Source organism: Pan paniscus, chromosome 6, assembly GCF_029289425.2.
Source record: "Pan paniscus chromosome 6, NHGRI_mPanPan1-v2.0_pri, whole genome shotgun sequence".
Taxonomy (NCBI): Eukaryota; Metazoa; Chordata; class Mammalia; order Primates; family Hominidae; genus Pan; species Pan paniscus.
In genome coordinates this window covers 106,546,395-106,561,278 of record NC_073255.2, presented here as the reverse complement: position 1 = coordinate 106,561,278, position 14,884 = coordinate 106,546,395, and the positions used below count along the sequence as shown (strand labels likewise).

At 36.6% G+C, this 14,884-nt stretch overlaps 1 long non-coding RNA gene across 1 annotated transcript in view; it reads right to left on the bottom strand.

The window, feature by feature from the left end:
• Nucleotides 1-14,884, bottom strand: part of LOC129398176 (uncharacterized) — a 526,729-nt gene that overhangs the window by 63,925 nt on the left and 447,920 nt on the right. The gene's annotated exons all lie outside the window — the stretch shown is intronic.

Below are 14,884 nucleotides of genomic sequence, written 5' to 3'. Positions count from 1 at the left end.
AATCACTAACTCATGCCCACACTCTCCCCTCAGTTGTGTGTGACTTCACTTATTATGTTAAAAAGTCAAGATAGTCCAACCATTTCAATTTGAAGTACTATTTTGAAGAATTATGACTTGCTTCTGTCACAGATGGCAGCTTGGTGGGCCTGAACCTATGGGCCTATAGCAGCCACCCTTGCTGTCTCACCTCATACTCTCTCCATCTCTGATTTCAGCTGTTGCTGGGGTAGAATGTGCCCTGAGATCTCAGACTAATGCCATCATCCCACCTCAAGTTTTCTTGGTAGGGCTTTCTACTCTCTGCCTCACCTACTCCAGAATGAGGCCCAGAAGTAAGGAAGAGTTAACAATTCAGTGTTAATATTGAACAATGGGGAAGGTGGCCACTGGATTAATATTTCAGCCTCCTCTCTTACAAGGGAACAATTCTTGGGGTCATTACAGATGCTTCTCACAGAGGTGCTCTGTAATTGAACCATGTTTACTTACAATGTGAGACCAATAAAGGTATTCTTTTTAAAATTTTTTTATTTATTTCAATAGGTTTTTGGGGAACAGGTGGTGTTTGGTTACCTGAATAAGTTATTTAGTGGCGATTTCTGAGATTTTGGTGCACCCATCACCTGAGCAGTAAACACTGTGCCCAATGTGTAGTCTTTTAACCCACAACCCCTTCCCACCCTTTCCCCCGAGTCCCTAAAGTCCATTGTATCATTCTTATGCTTTTGTGTCCTCATAGCATAGTTCTCACTTATGAGTGAGAACGTACAATATTTGGTTTTCCATTCCTGAGTTACTTCACTTGGAGTAATGGTCTCCAATTCCATCCAGGTTGATGTGAATGACATTATTTTGTTCCTTTTTATGGCTGAGCAGTATTCCATGGTAAATATATACACCATATTTTCTTTATCCACTTGTTGATTGATGGACATTTGGGCTGGTTCCATATTTTTGCAATTGCAAATTGTGTTGCTATAAACATGCATAAGCAAGTGTTTTTTCATATAATGATTTCTTTTCCTCTGGGTAGATACCCAGGAGTGGGATTGCTGGATCAAATGGTCTTTAGCTCTTTAAAGAATCTCCACACAGTTTTCTATGGTGATTGTTTATATTCCCACCATTAGTGTAAAAGTGTTCCCTTTTCACACCCGTAATCCCAACACTTTGGGAGGCCAAGGCCGGTGGATCACGAGATCAGGGCATCGAGACCATCCTGGCCAACATGGTGAAACCCCGTCTCTACAAATAATACAAAAATTAGCTGAGTGTGGTGACACATGCCTGTAATCCCAGCTACTCAGGAGGCTAAGGCAGGAGAATTGCTTGAACCAGGGAGGCAGAGGTTGCAGTGAGCTGAGATTGTGCCACTGCACTCTAGCCTGGTAACAGAGCGAGACTCTGTCTCAAAGAAAAAAAAAAGTGTTCCCTTTTCATCACATCCATGCCAACATCTATTTTTTTTTTAATTTTTAAATTATGGCCATTCTCACAGGAATAAGGTGGTATTGCATTGTGGTTTTGATTTGCATTTCCCTGATAATTAGTGATGTTGAGCATTTTTTCATATGTTTGTTGGCCACTTGTATATCTTTTTTTGAGGATGGTGTAGTCTTGTCCTCGGCCCACTTTTTGATGAGATTGTTTGTTTTTTTCTTCTTGATTTGTTTGAGTTCCTTGTAGATTCTGAGTATTAGTCCTTTGTTGGATGTATAGATTGTGAAGATTTTCTCCCACTCTGAGGAATGTCTGTTTACTCTGCTAATTATTTATTTTGCTGTGCAGAAGCATTTCAGTTTAATTAAGTCCCACCTATTTATCTTTAGGTATTTGTTGCATTTGCTTTTGGGTTCTTGATCATAAAGTCTTTGCCTAAGCTAATGTCTAAAAGGGTTTTTCCAATGTTATCTTCTAGAATTTTTATGGTTTCAGGACTTAGACTTAAGTCTTTGATCCACCTTAAGTTGGTTTTCGTATAGGGTGAAAGATGAAGATCCAGTTTCATTCTTCTACATGTGACTTGCCAATTATCCCAGAACCATTTGTTGAATAGGGTTTCTTCTCCCAAGTTTATGTGTTTATTTGCTTTGTCAAAGATCAGTTAACTGTATTTGGCTTTATTTCTGGATTCTCTATTCTGTTCCATTGGTCTATATGCCTATTTTTATACCAGTATCATGCTGTTTTGGTGACTATGCTTTATAGTATAGTTTGAAGTCAGGTGATGTAATGCCTCCATATTTGTTGTTGTTTGCTTTTTTTTTTTTTAATTTTGCTTAGTCTTGCTTTGGCAACGTAGGCTCTTTTTTGGTTCCATGTGAATTTTAGGATCGTTTTTTCTAGTTCTGTGAAGAATGATAGTGGTATTTTGATGGGAATTGCATTGAATTTGTAGATTGCTTTTGGCAGTATGATCATTTTCACAATATTGATTCTACCCATCCATGAGCATAGGATGTGTTTCCATTTGTTTGTATCATCTATGATTTCTTTCAGCAGTGTTTTGTGTTTTTTCTTGTAGATGCCTTTCACCTCCTTGGTTAAGTTTATTTCTAAGTATTTGATTTTTATTTTCACTTTTTGCAGCTATTGTAAAAAGGGTTGAGTTATTGATTTGAGTCTCAGCTTGGTCGCTGTTGGCTTATTGCAGAGCTACTGATTTGTGTACATTAATTTTGTATCCTGAAACTTTGCTGAATTCATTTACCAGCTCTAGGAGCTTTTTGGATGAGTCTTTAGGGTTTTCTAGATATACAGTCATGTCATCAGCAAATGGCAACACTTTGACTTCCTCATTACCAATTCAAATGCCCTTTATTTCTTTCTCTTGTCTGATTGCTCTGGCTAGGACTTCCGATACTATGTTGAATAGAAGTGGTGAAAGTGGGCATACTTGTCTTGTTCCAGTTTTCAGGGGAAATGCTTTCAATTTTTCCCTATTCAGTATAATGTTGGCTGTGGGATTGTCACAGATGGTCTTTATTGCCTTAAGTTATGTCCCTTCTATGCCAATTTTGCTGAGGGTTTTAATCACAAAGGGACGCTGGATTTTGTCAAATGCTTTTTTCTGTGTCTACTGAGGTGATCATGTGATTTTTGTTTTTAATGCTGTTTATATGGTGTATCACATTTATTGACTTGCTGATGTTAAACCATCCCTGCATCCCTGGTATGAAACCCACTTGATCATGGTGGATTATCTTTTTGACATGCTGTCGGATTCAGTCAGCTAGTATTTTATTGAAGATTTTTGCATCTATGTTCATCAGGGATATTGGTGTATAGTTGTTTTTCGTTGTTGTTGGTGGTGGTGGTTTTTTTGTTGTTGTTGTTACGTCCTTTCCTGGTTTTGCTATTAGGGTGATACTGGCTTCACAGAATGATTTAGGGAGAATTCCCTCTTTCTCTATCTTTTGGAATAGTATCAATAGCATTGGTACCAATTCTTTTTGAATGTCTGATAGATGTCAGCTGTGAATCCTGCTGGTCCTGAACTTTTTTTTTTGGTAACTTTCTAATTACCATTTCAATCTTGCTGCTTGTTATTGGTCTGTTTGGAGTTTCTGTTTCCTGCTGGCTCAATCTAGGAAGGTTGTATATTTCCAGAAATTTATCCACCCCCTCTTGGTTTTCTAGGTTATGTGCATAAAGGTGTTCATAGTAGCCTTGAATTATCTTTTGTAATTCTGTGTTATGGGTTGTAATATCTCCCATTTCATTTGTAATTGAGCTTATTTGGATCTTCTGCCTTCTTGGTCCATCTTGCTAATGGTCTAACAATTTTATCTTTTCAAAGAACAGGTTTATCGTTTCATTTATCTTTTGAATTTTTTTTGTTTCAACTTCATTTAGGTCTGCTCTGATCTTGGTTATTTCTTCTCTTCTGCTGGGTTTGGATTTGGTTTGTTCTTATTTCTCTAGTTCCTTCAGGTGTGACTTGAGATTGTCTGTTTGTGCTCTTTCAGACTTTTTGATGTATTTAAGACTATGAAATTTCTTCTTAGCACCACTTTTGCTGTATCCCAGAGGTTTTTATAGGTTGTGTCACTATTATTTTTCAGTTCAAAGAAGTTTTTAATTTCCATCTTGATTTCATTGTTTACCTAACAATCAGTCAGAAGCAGATTATTTAATTTCCATGTATTTATATGATTTTGAGGGTTCCTTTTGGAGTTGATTTCCAACTTTATTCCACTCTGGTCTGAGAGAGTACTTGATATAATTTCGATATTCTTAAATTTGTTGAGACTTGTTTTGTGGTCTATCATATGGTCTATCTTGGAGAATGTTACATATGCTGATGAATAAAATGTATATTCTGCAGTTGTTGAGTAGAATGTTCTGTAAATATCTGTTAAGTCCATTTATTCTAGGGTATAGTTTGTTTCTTTGTTGACTTTCTGTCTTGTTTCTTTGTTGACTTTCTGTCTTGATGACTGTCTAGTGCTGTCTATAGAGTATTGAAGTCCCCCACTATTATTGTGTTGCCATCTATCTTATTTCTTAGGTCTAGTAGTAATTGTTGTATAAATTTGGGAGCTCCAGTGTTAGATGCATATATAATTAGGATGAAGACATTTTCCTGTTGGACTAGTCCCTTTATCATTATATAATGTCCCTCTTTGACTTTTTTAACTGCTGTTGCTTTAAAGTTTGTTTGTTCTGATATAAGAATAGCTACTCCTGCTCACTTTGACTGTCCATTTGCATGGGACACCTTTTTTCACCCCTTTACCTTAAGTTTATGTGAGTCCTTATGTGTCAGGTGACTCTTTTGAAGACAGCAGATACTTGGTTGATCAGTTCTGAATCATTCTGCCATTCTGTATCTTTTAAGTAGAGCATTTAGTCCATTTACATTCAATGTCAGTATTGATATGTGAGGTACTATTCTATTCATTGTGCTATTTGTTGCCTGAATACCTTTTTTTCATTGTATTTTTATTTTATAGGTCATATAAAATATATGCTTTAAAGAGATTCTGTTTTGGTGTATTGTGAGGATTTGTTTCAAGATTTAGAGCTCCCTTTAGCAGTTTTTGTAGTGCTGGCTTGGTAGTGGCAAATTCTCTCAGCATTTGTTTGTCATAAAAAGACTGTATCTTTCCATCATTTATGAAGCTTAGTTTCACTGGATAAAAATTCTTGGCTGATAATTGTTTTAAGGAGGCTGAAGATCAGACCCCAATCCCTTCTAGCCTGTAGGGTTTCTGCTGATAAATCTGCTGTTAATCAGATAGGTTTTCCTTTATAGCTTGACTGATGCTTTTGCCTCACAGCTCTTAAGATTATTTCCTTCCTCTTGACTTTAGATAACCTGATGACTATGTGCCTAGGCAATTGTCTTTTTGCGATGTATTTCCTAGGTGTTCTTTGAGCTTCTTGTATTTGAATGTCTAGATCTCTAGCAAGGCCAAGGAAGTTTCCTCGATTATTCCCTCAAGTATATTTTCCAAACTTTTAGATTTCTCTTCTTCCTCAGGAATACCAATTATTCTTAGGTTTGATCATTTAACATAATCACAAACTTCTTGGAGTCTTTGTTCATGTTTTTAAAATTATTTTCTCTTTGTCTTTGATGGATTGGGTTAATTCAAAAGCCTTATCTTCAAGCTCTGAAGTGATTTCTTCTACTTGTTTGATTCTATTGCTGAGACTTTCCAGGGCATTTTTAATTTCTCTAAGTGTGTCCTTGATTTCCTGAAATTATTATTTTTTAATCGATGCTATCTATTTCACTAGAGATTTTTCCATTCATATCCTGTATCATGTTTTTGATTTCTTTAAGTTGGACTTCACCTCTCTCTGGTGCCTCCTTAATTGGTTAATAATCAACCTTCTGAATTCTTTTTCTGGAAATTCAGAAATTTCTTCTTGGTTGGATTCATTGTTGGTGGGCTATTGTGATCCTCTGGGGGCGTTAAAGAGCCTCGTTTTGTCATATTACCAGAATTGTTTTTCTGGTTTCTTCTCATTTGGGTAGACTATGTCAAAGGGAAGATCTGAGACTCAAGGCTGCTGCCCAGATACTTTTGTCCCACAGGGGTTCTCCCTTGATATGATGCTCTTCCCTTTCCCCTAGGAATGGGGCTTCCTAAGAGCCAGACTGCAGTGATTGTTATTTCTCTTCTGGATCTAGCCACCCAGCGGAGTTACCAGGCTCCAGGCTGGTACTGGGGAGTGTCCACAAAGAGTTCTGTGATGTGATCCATCTTCAGGTCTCTCAGCCATGGATACCAGCACCTGCTCTGGTAGAGGCAGCAAGGGAGTGAAGTGGACTCTGTGAAGATCCTTGGTTGTGTTTTTGTTAAGTGCTCTGGTTTTGTGTTGGTTGGCCTCCAACTAGGAGGTGGCACTTTCAAGAGCACATCATCTGTGATTGTACAGGGAGGATACAAACTTGCCCAACATTGCCTTTGGATAAGTATTCAGGTTTCTCAGGTGGTGGGCAGGGCCATAGTGCTACTAAGAGACTATGACCTTTGTCTTCAGCTACCAGGGTGGGTAGAGAAAGACCATCGGATGGAGGCAGGGTTAGTTGTTTCTCAGCTCAGACTCTCCTTGGGTGAGGCTGGCTGTGGCTGCTGTGGGGGTCCAGCATGTGGTTCCCAGGCCAATGGAGTTATATTCCCAGAAGGATTATGGCCATCCCTGCTGCGTCACACAGATTGCCAGGGAAGTGGGGGAAAGTGGCAGCCACAGGCCTCAGCCAGCTCCCAGGCAGCCTGCAGTCCAAAAGGCCAGTCTCACTCTCACTGTGTCCCTGCAACAGCACTGAGTTTATTTCCAGGCAGCCGGTGAGCAGAGCTGAAAACTCACCCCAGGCTACAAGCCCCCCAGGTGAGAAAGCAGACAGACTCACAGTTCCTTGGCTGTCCCATGGAGCCTGCAGCAGCAACCCACCTCCTTCAAAGGGTCTGTGGATTCTCTCAGCTGTCCTGGTATGTTCCTGCAGTAGTTCTTGGAGAATAAGTTCACAATCTGGGTCTCCACACACTGCTGTGTCGCTCTAAGGAGAACTACAAGTTAGCGCTGTCTCCTATCTGCCATTTTCAATAATGTCTTCCCCCAGTAAAGGTATTCTTATATTGACTTTTCCTCTTTCTTTTTCTCACTCACCCTTTACTTCATTCCTGTCTGCTGGGATTATCTCCCACATAAACCATACCCAAGTCCTTGTTGCAGGCTCTGCTTTGGGGGAAACTAATCTGAGATTTCCCTCCACCATCAACCAGGAAATTTTCTTGCCTTTTCCCTTGGGTTGAGTCCCAGGTTTATGAATCACTTGTCTTTCTCTTTCTTGGTTTTACTCTCTTTTTTTGTGGAGCACATCCCTCAGGAGTGTCCTGAGTCACTATTTTCCTTAGAATTTTGAGGCCATTCTCCAGTATTTCTAGCTTCTAACAATGTTTCTAAGACATACCATGCCATTCTAATATGAGATACTTTGTATCACATTGATTTTTGTTTCAGAATCTTCTCATTTTCTTTGATGTTATGAAATATATCAGTGATGTGCTTGATCAGTTATTTTCATCCACTCAGGGAATTGATAGAAAATTCTGGAATCTCATATCCCTGTTCTAGAAAATTTACTCAAATCAATTTTTTTAGTGATTTCTTTTCCACCATTTACTTTTCTTTCTTTCTAGAACTCTTATTTTTTAGATGGTGGACTTCCTGGAATAGCCTTCTAATTTCTTTATATTTTCTCTTCTATTTCTCTTCTCTGTTTTAGAAACTGTTTTACTGTCTGGGAGATTTCTTCCATTTTTATCTTGCAATTCTTTTATTGAGGTTTTTAGTTTTTTATTGCATATTTTAAATTTCCAAGAGCTCTTTCTGATCTTTGAATAATTCTTCTTTTAAACATCAGGGTGTTCTTCACAGACTTTCTAGATAATGTACAATTACATATAATTCATCGATTATGCACATAATAGTAATTGGGGGAGAGATTTTTTTACATCCATAAATTTACTTCCTTAGAGCTGTTGTTATTGTTGATTTAACTTTGAAGCACTAGAAAGCTGATTGGGGCCTTTTTTTTATTGACCATGGAATTTTCTGTATGGTAACCCATTTTGGTCAGTTTGCAGGGGCACCTTCCCTCTGACTGTTACGTCTGCATAGAATAGTCAGCCATCTCTGCCTGGGAGGTATAAGCCTGGCTGCCAGTGCTAGAGACTGGAGTAAAAACTAGAGATCTCATTTGAATTATGCAGAAATTGTCAGTACCTCTGTTTTACCATTTAAGAAAATAAATCACTCTTTTTTGCTGGTATGAGAGAAGAGTAGTGACCAAGTTAGGCGGAATGGGAGAAGGGAGCTTGGGTATGTAATTGTTTCTTAAAGAGTGTTTCAACCAATCATTTTGGTTTTAGCCCCTCCTTCATCTCTATTATCAGAGGTAACAAGTGCCACCAAAACCTCTGGTGAGCCTTTGGGAAAAATTTTTTTGCAAGTCAGGTGTCTTCTCAAGAGCTGCTTTAAAATCCAGCTTTCTTCAGTCTGCTGAAGCACTTGTCCATCTGTTTTCCAGCTAACAGGATTTTTTTACATCCCCCTTCTCCGCTCCCAATTCTTAGTCCATGCGCCTTACACCTTTTTTAAAAATCCCATTTCTATCATTTTAGTGGTATTTCAGCAGGATGTGATATAAATTTGTGTGCTCAATGTCAAAGTTTTCACTGGATATATTGTATGTTTTCCAAGTTAATAAAATATTCTTCTGTTATTTGGCAGAAACATTTATTCTCTTCTGTTTATTTTCTTAGACAGTGTTTATCGTAAAATAACTTTATCATTTTTGTCATTTGATTTATTAATTATAGTATTTTGGTACAGTAGATGATATCCTCAAGATTTTATTTTTTAAAATGTGAGGCTAGTTATCTCTAAATAACCCTCAATTTCTATCTTTTCTAAAATTTAATACTTGTATTCTATAATTCTTTGGTTTATTTTTAATAAACTTCTATATCTCATTGTTGACAGATGAATTAGTGGCTTCTATTCTACTTTATTTCACAAATAATTTTGAAGACTAAGGTGGCTCTATTTTAGAAAGTAAGAAAATATGAAAGCTTTTTGATAGCTATTTCTTTGGAGGCCCATAGCCCTCAATTTTTTCTCTCTTACTTATGGATTGAGAACTATTTTCACCATTATTGATATTATTAAAATATAATATTTGAATTAATGTACCTTAATAACAAAAATAAAGATAATGGTAGCAATAGTAATTTCTAAAACTTATTGAGAACCCACTGAGTGTCAAGCACTGTTTTACATGCCTTATATGCATGGGTTATAACAACCCTATAAAATAGTCAAAATAATTATTTGTACTATTGTGTAGAAAAAAAAGAGAGAAGTAGAGGAATGATGTTGCCTGTTCCTAGAATATGAGTCTGGTATTTTACTTCCAGTTCAACTGACTCCAAAGTCTCTGTTTTCTCATTACCATGCTATACTGACTCTGCAAAATATTGCAGTGGATGTCATGAATGGACAATGTATATCATAAATTCACTTTTATATAGTTTATAAAGTTTGGTTCTTAATTATTTAGGTTGCAGGCTAAGATTAAATCAGTGTCAGGAAGTTCAATAAAAAAAGACACTGAGGTCATAAGGATGAATGCATATGTAGTGGCTGCCAAAACTCAATCTTGTAAGTCACAAGCCTGCTCCCAGGCATAACATGGAATTTGATATAAAATGTTTAACATCCTCTGTGATACTTCTTAAATCTAATCAAATTAATATGTGCTTATTAACAAGTCTCGGCATACTAAACTATGCATAGTAACTGTGAAAAATTAGGGATAAAAAGAAAACAAGATATGTGTCTTATTTTTCCCCAGGACTTACTGTTTATTTGGAAATATAAAACACATATGAAAATTCTAAGAACTTTACAATTTATTTTTAAAAGGTTTGAAATGGATGTAATACAGCATTACTTCAAAGGAGAGATCTTCATAGGGGATAGCTTGAGATAGCTGGTGGTTTGCAGCAGGTGATTCTCTAATACAGTGTGAAAGGCTATGCAGCTCTCAGATTGGCAAAAAGGAATTTCTAATTTGCTCATCAAGTGAAGATATCAGTAGATAAGAAATTAGAATCATGCAGATAATTGCAATAACAGAGAGGAAGGGAAACAGCAAGAAGCTTCTCTAGCTAGAGCAGAGGAGTATGAGCAATGTAGTCACAGAAGAGAGGCAAGGTGATGTAGCGAAATGTCTTACCCAGGGATACATTCCATAAATACTGGTCAGAATGGAAGGCACCCAACAAACAGGATGAAGAAACTGAGCAGTGTCCTTTGGCTAAATGGAGCTATCTTATATTCTTTCTAGGAGGAATGACAATGAATCCTGAGGGTTAGGAAGACTAATCAGTAAGTAAGGTGTTAGGAAGAAGGAAAAGGAGCCTGGCAGCTGATGAGATATCAACCAGAAGAAAGTCACAGAAATCTGTGTTTGAGGTTCGGATGACCTGGATATAAGAACGGAAGAATAGAGAATAGGGGGATCTACTTATTTAAAAAGAAAGATTTGGAAGTTCCCCTGGATGTATTTTTAAGTTAAAAAGATACCTCAGGTTTCAAAATAAAGTCACCGGAAATATTTATGAAGTCCCCAGCACTCAGAATATGTAACACTTAGTCATCACCATTGAACAGGTTCCATGCCTCTCTGAATTGATTTATTATTTTGATTTTGACTGAGCTTGTGATTCTGGGACTTTTGCCAAAAGATCTAGAGACCAATTTAATAAGTATATGTTGGTTAGTCTATGTAATTTAAGAAAATAAATTGAAAAACTAAACAATATAGAATGAAATAAACCTTATTAATCACAGTAATACATTTAATTTAGGTAATTTGAGTCTACGCTGGAAAAGAGAGTAAACTGTCGTAACGAATTATATACAAAACCCAAAACTACTCATTTAATTAATCAGGTAAGTAAATAACATATTCATTCAAAAAATATTATGTTGAGTACCTACTACATGTAAGGAACTGTACCAGCTGCTAGAGGTGGAAATAATAGTAGGACAATATCATTCCTTAAGAGACTTACAGGCTGGGTGCAGTGGCTCACGCCTGTAATCCCAGCACTTTGGGAGGCTGAGGTGGGCGGATCACAAGGTCAGGAGATTGAGACCATCCTTGCTAACATGGTGAAACCCCGTCTCTACTAAAAATACAAAAAATTAGCCAGGCGTGGTGGCAGGCGCCTGTAGTCCCAGCTACTCGGGAGGCTGAGGCAGGAGAATGGCAGGAACCTGGGAGGTGGAGCTTGCAGTGAGCCGAGATCCCGCCACTGCTCTCCAGCCTGGGCGACAGAGCGAGACTCTGTCTCAAAAAAAAAAAAAAAAGAGACTTACAGATTGGTCAAAAGAATCACTCAGGACATCAGGGAATCACAGAGGTGCTGCCTCAGACACCATGGAGAGGAATAGGACTCTGATGTGGGAGAGCAAGAACAGGTATTGTATCACTTAAATGATGTTAACTTTGCTTTTTTCCTCTTAGAGTCATTTTTGACTTCTTTTTTTCTCTCATATCCAATATTCAATCCATCAGCAAATTTTGCTAGGTCTACCTGCACAATCTATCCCGAATCACACGCTCCCTTGCTGTGAACCTAGGTCAAATTCCAATTACCTCACATGTGAAATCACTGCAATAGTCTCCTCACTGGTTGCCTTGCTTCCATCCTTGCCTTCCAGAATCTCTTCTCCATCCAACATCCAGAATGAATTTTTGTAATTAAGTCAGATCACATCACTTCTCTTGTCAAAGCCTACACTCCTTTAGAGAGCAATGCAAAGTACTCATAATGACCTATAGAGCCCTGCATAGACTGCATTTGTCTCCAATCTCCTTTCCATTCCCCTTGTAACTTTGCTTGTGCCATATGGCCACCTTGCTGTTTCCCAGCAAATCAAGCATATGCTCACCCCAGGGATCCATTCTTACTCTTCCCTCCGTGAGGAATGCTTTTCCCTAGATTTCTTCTCTTACTTTTTTCTGTCTGCATAGACATCACTTAATGTGAATGTCTTTTTCCAACTAACCTACAGAAAATAGCATCACCCATCAATTTCGAGTCACCTGTTTTATTCTTCTTTATTTATCTTATATTTGTTTATTGTTTGTCTCTCCATACTGGAATAAAAATGCCACAAGAAGAGAAACTCAGTATATTTTTGTCCTCTGCAGTATTCTTAGAAGAATGTTTGGTCCATATGGAATGTCCACAGTCACTATTTGTTGAATTAGTGGGTCAAATGTAACTGACATGAGCTTAAGGCTTTTGTTATTTTCATCCTATCTAAATGGGCATTTAAGCAAAAGATAACTATTAAAGAGATAGCCCCCCCTTTACACCCAGTAAATTGTTTGCCTGTAATCCCTCTAAATGTTTAAGAAGCCCATGTATTACTACTTTGTATTTTAACATTTAAATAGGATTTCACAGAGATTTTGAGCAAAAAAGGTTATGTTAGTCATGCTAGGAAAATTCTAAAACAGAAAAGTGTGCTTTAAAAAATCACTTAAAAATTTTTACCCTGTTATCCATGACTTACTTTATATAGATATCATATTGTATGTAAAACTGTGTGCTCTGATTTTCAATACTTAATATTTAGGCTTTCGTTGTGTTATGTAGTTAACGTTCTATGGGACTGTGATGTATGCATGTCTGTGTTTGTATATAAATTGTTTTTCAGACATGGTGTGTCCAAATATGTTCTGATGAGCACATGTGATATCTCTCTCACTTCACTCTTGCTAAGAGTTGAGGAGCAGGTAGTAGAGAGGTTGAGAGCTCAAAAACAAAAGAGAAACTGTCCAAGTTCTGGTACCAGCTTCACCACTTGTTACCTTTGTGATCCTGGAAAATATTTAATCTCTTAGTGCCTCACTTTTTCTATCTGTAAAAAGGTAATAATAATGATACCAGTCTCATAGGTTTATTAAGAGAATTAAATTGAATATATACAAAGTGCTTAGAATAGTTCCTAGCAAATATTGAGCACATATAAATGTTAGATGTTAACATGAAGAAAGTAAAATTCAATATCTTGTAAGAACATTTCAAATATTTACCAATATGAGTAAAAAAGTGATAATATTCAATTATTTATTTTATTATAAATGAAATTAAATAATTTTCCATTTCTTGATCATTTCAATTTCTTCTTTTGTAATTAGTCTGCTTAAGTCCTTTGCTTATTTCTTATTCATTTATGAATACTATTAATATATTAAGATTAACTTTACATATTTATTAAAACTATTTCTCTAACTTATTACATAATTAATACTACTTATTACTTTTGTATTGTACAGAAATTCTTAAATTTACATTGTAAAACCTATCAATTTAGGACTAAAATTTTTCCATTACTTTCTGCTTCTAAATATTTTCCAGCATGTTATGATTTAAAATTTTAGAGTTAGCTCTTTATCTGGAAATTATTCGAGTATGTGGTATGATGTGAGATTTTACTTTGAATTTTCCTGGAACCAATATTCTCAATATCATGTATTTAAAAATTCATCCATTTCCACTTTTACATTACTTCTCTTACATTAAGTTTTAATTTATGATATGTGTATATATACACACACATATTTATGTATGAATACATACATCATATAAAATTAAATTCTATATCTTAAAGATTATTTTTAATTTTATAGCAATATTGTGGAATAAACAAATAAATAGATACATTTGAGCTGAATTGACAGTAAGGATAAAAATTGCATTACTGTAGTTTTCTGTTGTCTGTCCAATTGAGACTAAATATTCCCTGTACAGGGAACTCTTAATATAAAATTCCAATTAAAGCTGGAAAGCAATGTGTGAGTACCTCCTGCAGTGTTTGCTGCATGTGGATGATCTGTGCAATGCTAACAGCTTCATACACTCAGTGTGCTTGTGCATGAGACTGTTACTAACAAGCCCACTCAAATAATCTGGCTAATGTATAGCACAATAAATAGAACAATTAGAAATATCACAGTGTCAAACAAAGCATTTGTGAGACTCTAATCTTTGTTTCTAGCCATTTAAGCTAGTTTACCTGCTGTTGTTTTAAAAGCCCATACTCTCATTAACACTGAAAAGGACAGAGGTTTTCAATAGTTATGTAGACCTGCTGCTCACCAGTGGCCCTCATATTTTAATGAACTTGACATTTTTAAACTAAATAAATTTCAAGTACCATGTCTTTAACTCAGCTCAAAATGAGCATGGAAATCTTGTTTCAGGTCTTTCAGTTATTAAATATAGATGGATAAATAAACACATACATACATACATACTTACATGGAATGGTGGTCCATTGCTGCCTAGAGCTTTGGGACTGGATGACTGCAGGTATGTTAGAGGTTCCTCCACTAGGGAGAAGCACAACCTCCTTCTGGGCAGCCAAGAAGAGAAACGCCAGGGCTGAGGCAAAGATTGCTTTTGGAACATCATAGAGCCCTTGGTGAACTTAGCAAAAAAAGTTAAGGGCCCTTTCATCCACATCACATCGCCCTTTTTGATTCACTTTTGGCTAATTCTTCCTACTCAAAGCTGCTGTAGTAAGATAAGCCAACCTCCTACATGAGTTTTCACGGCATGTAAGAGCCAATCCTAAACCACAAAATTCTGGCTTTCATTTTGTAGTGAAAGGTTCTGTGTTTTCAGTAGATTTATGCATGTCAGTAGACATTATTGGTTCTTTTTCAGGTTTTACTTGTTTTTCTGCAAATATCTGTGGTAGATTTTCCAAAGAACTTTGTAGCAATAATGGACTTATTTTGTTAAAAACTTACTTACTCTTTGTTCATTTGTGTAATTCA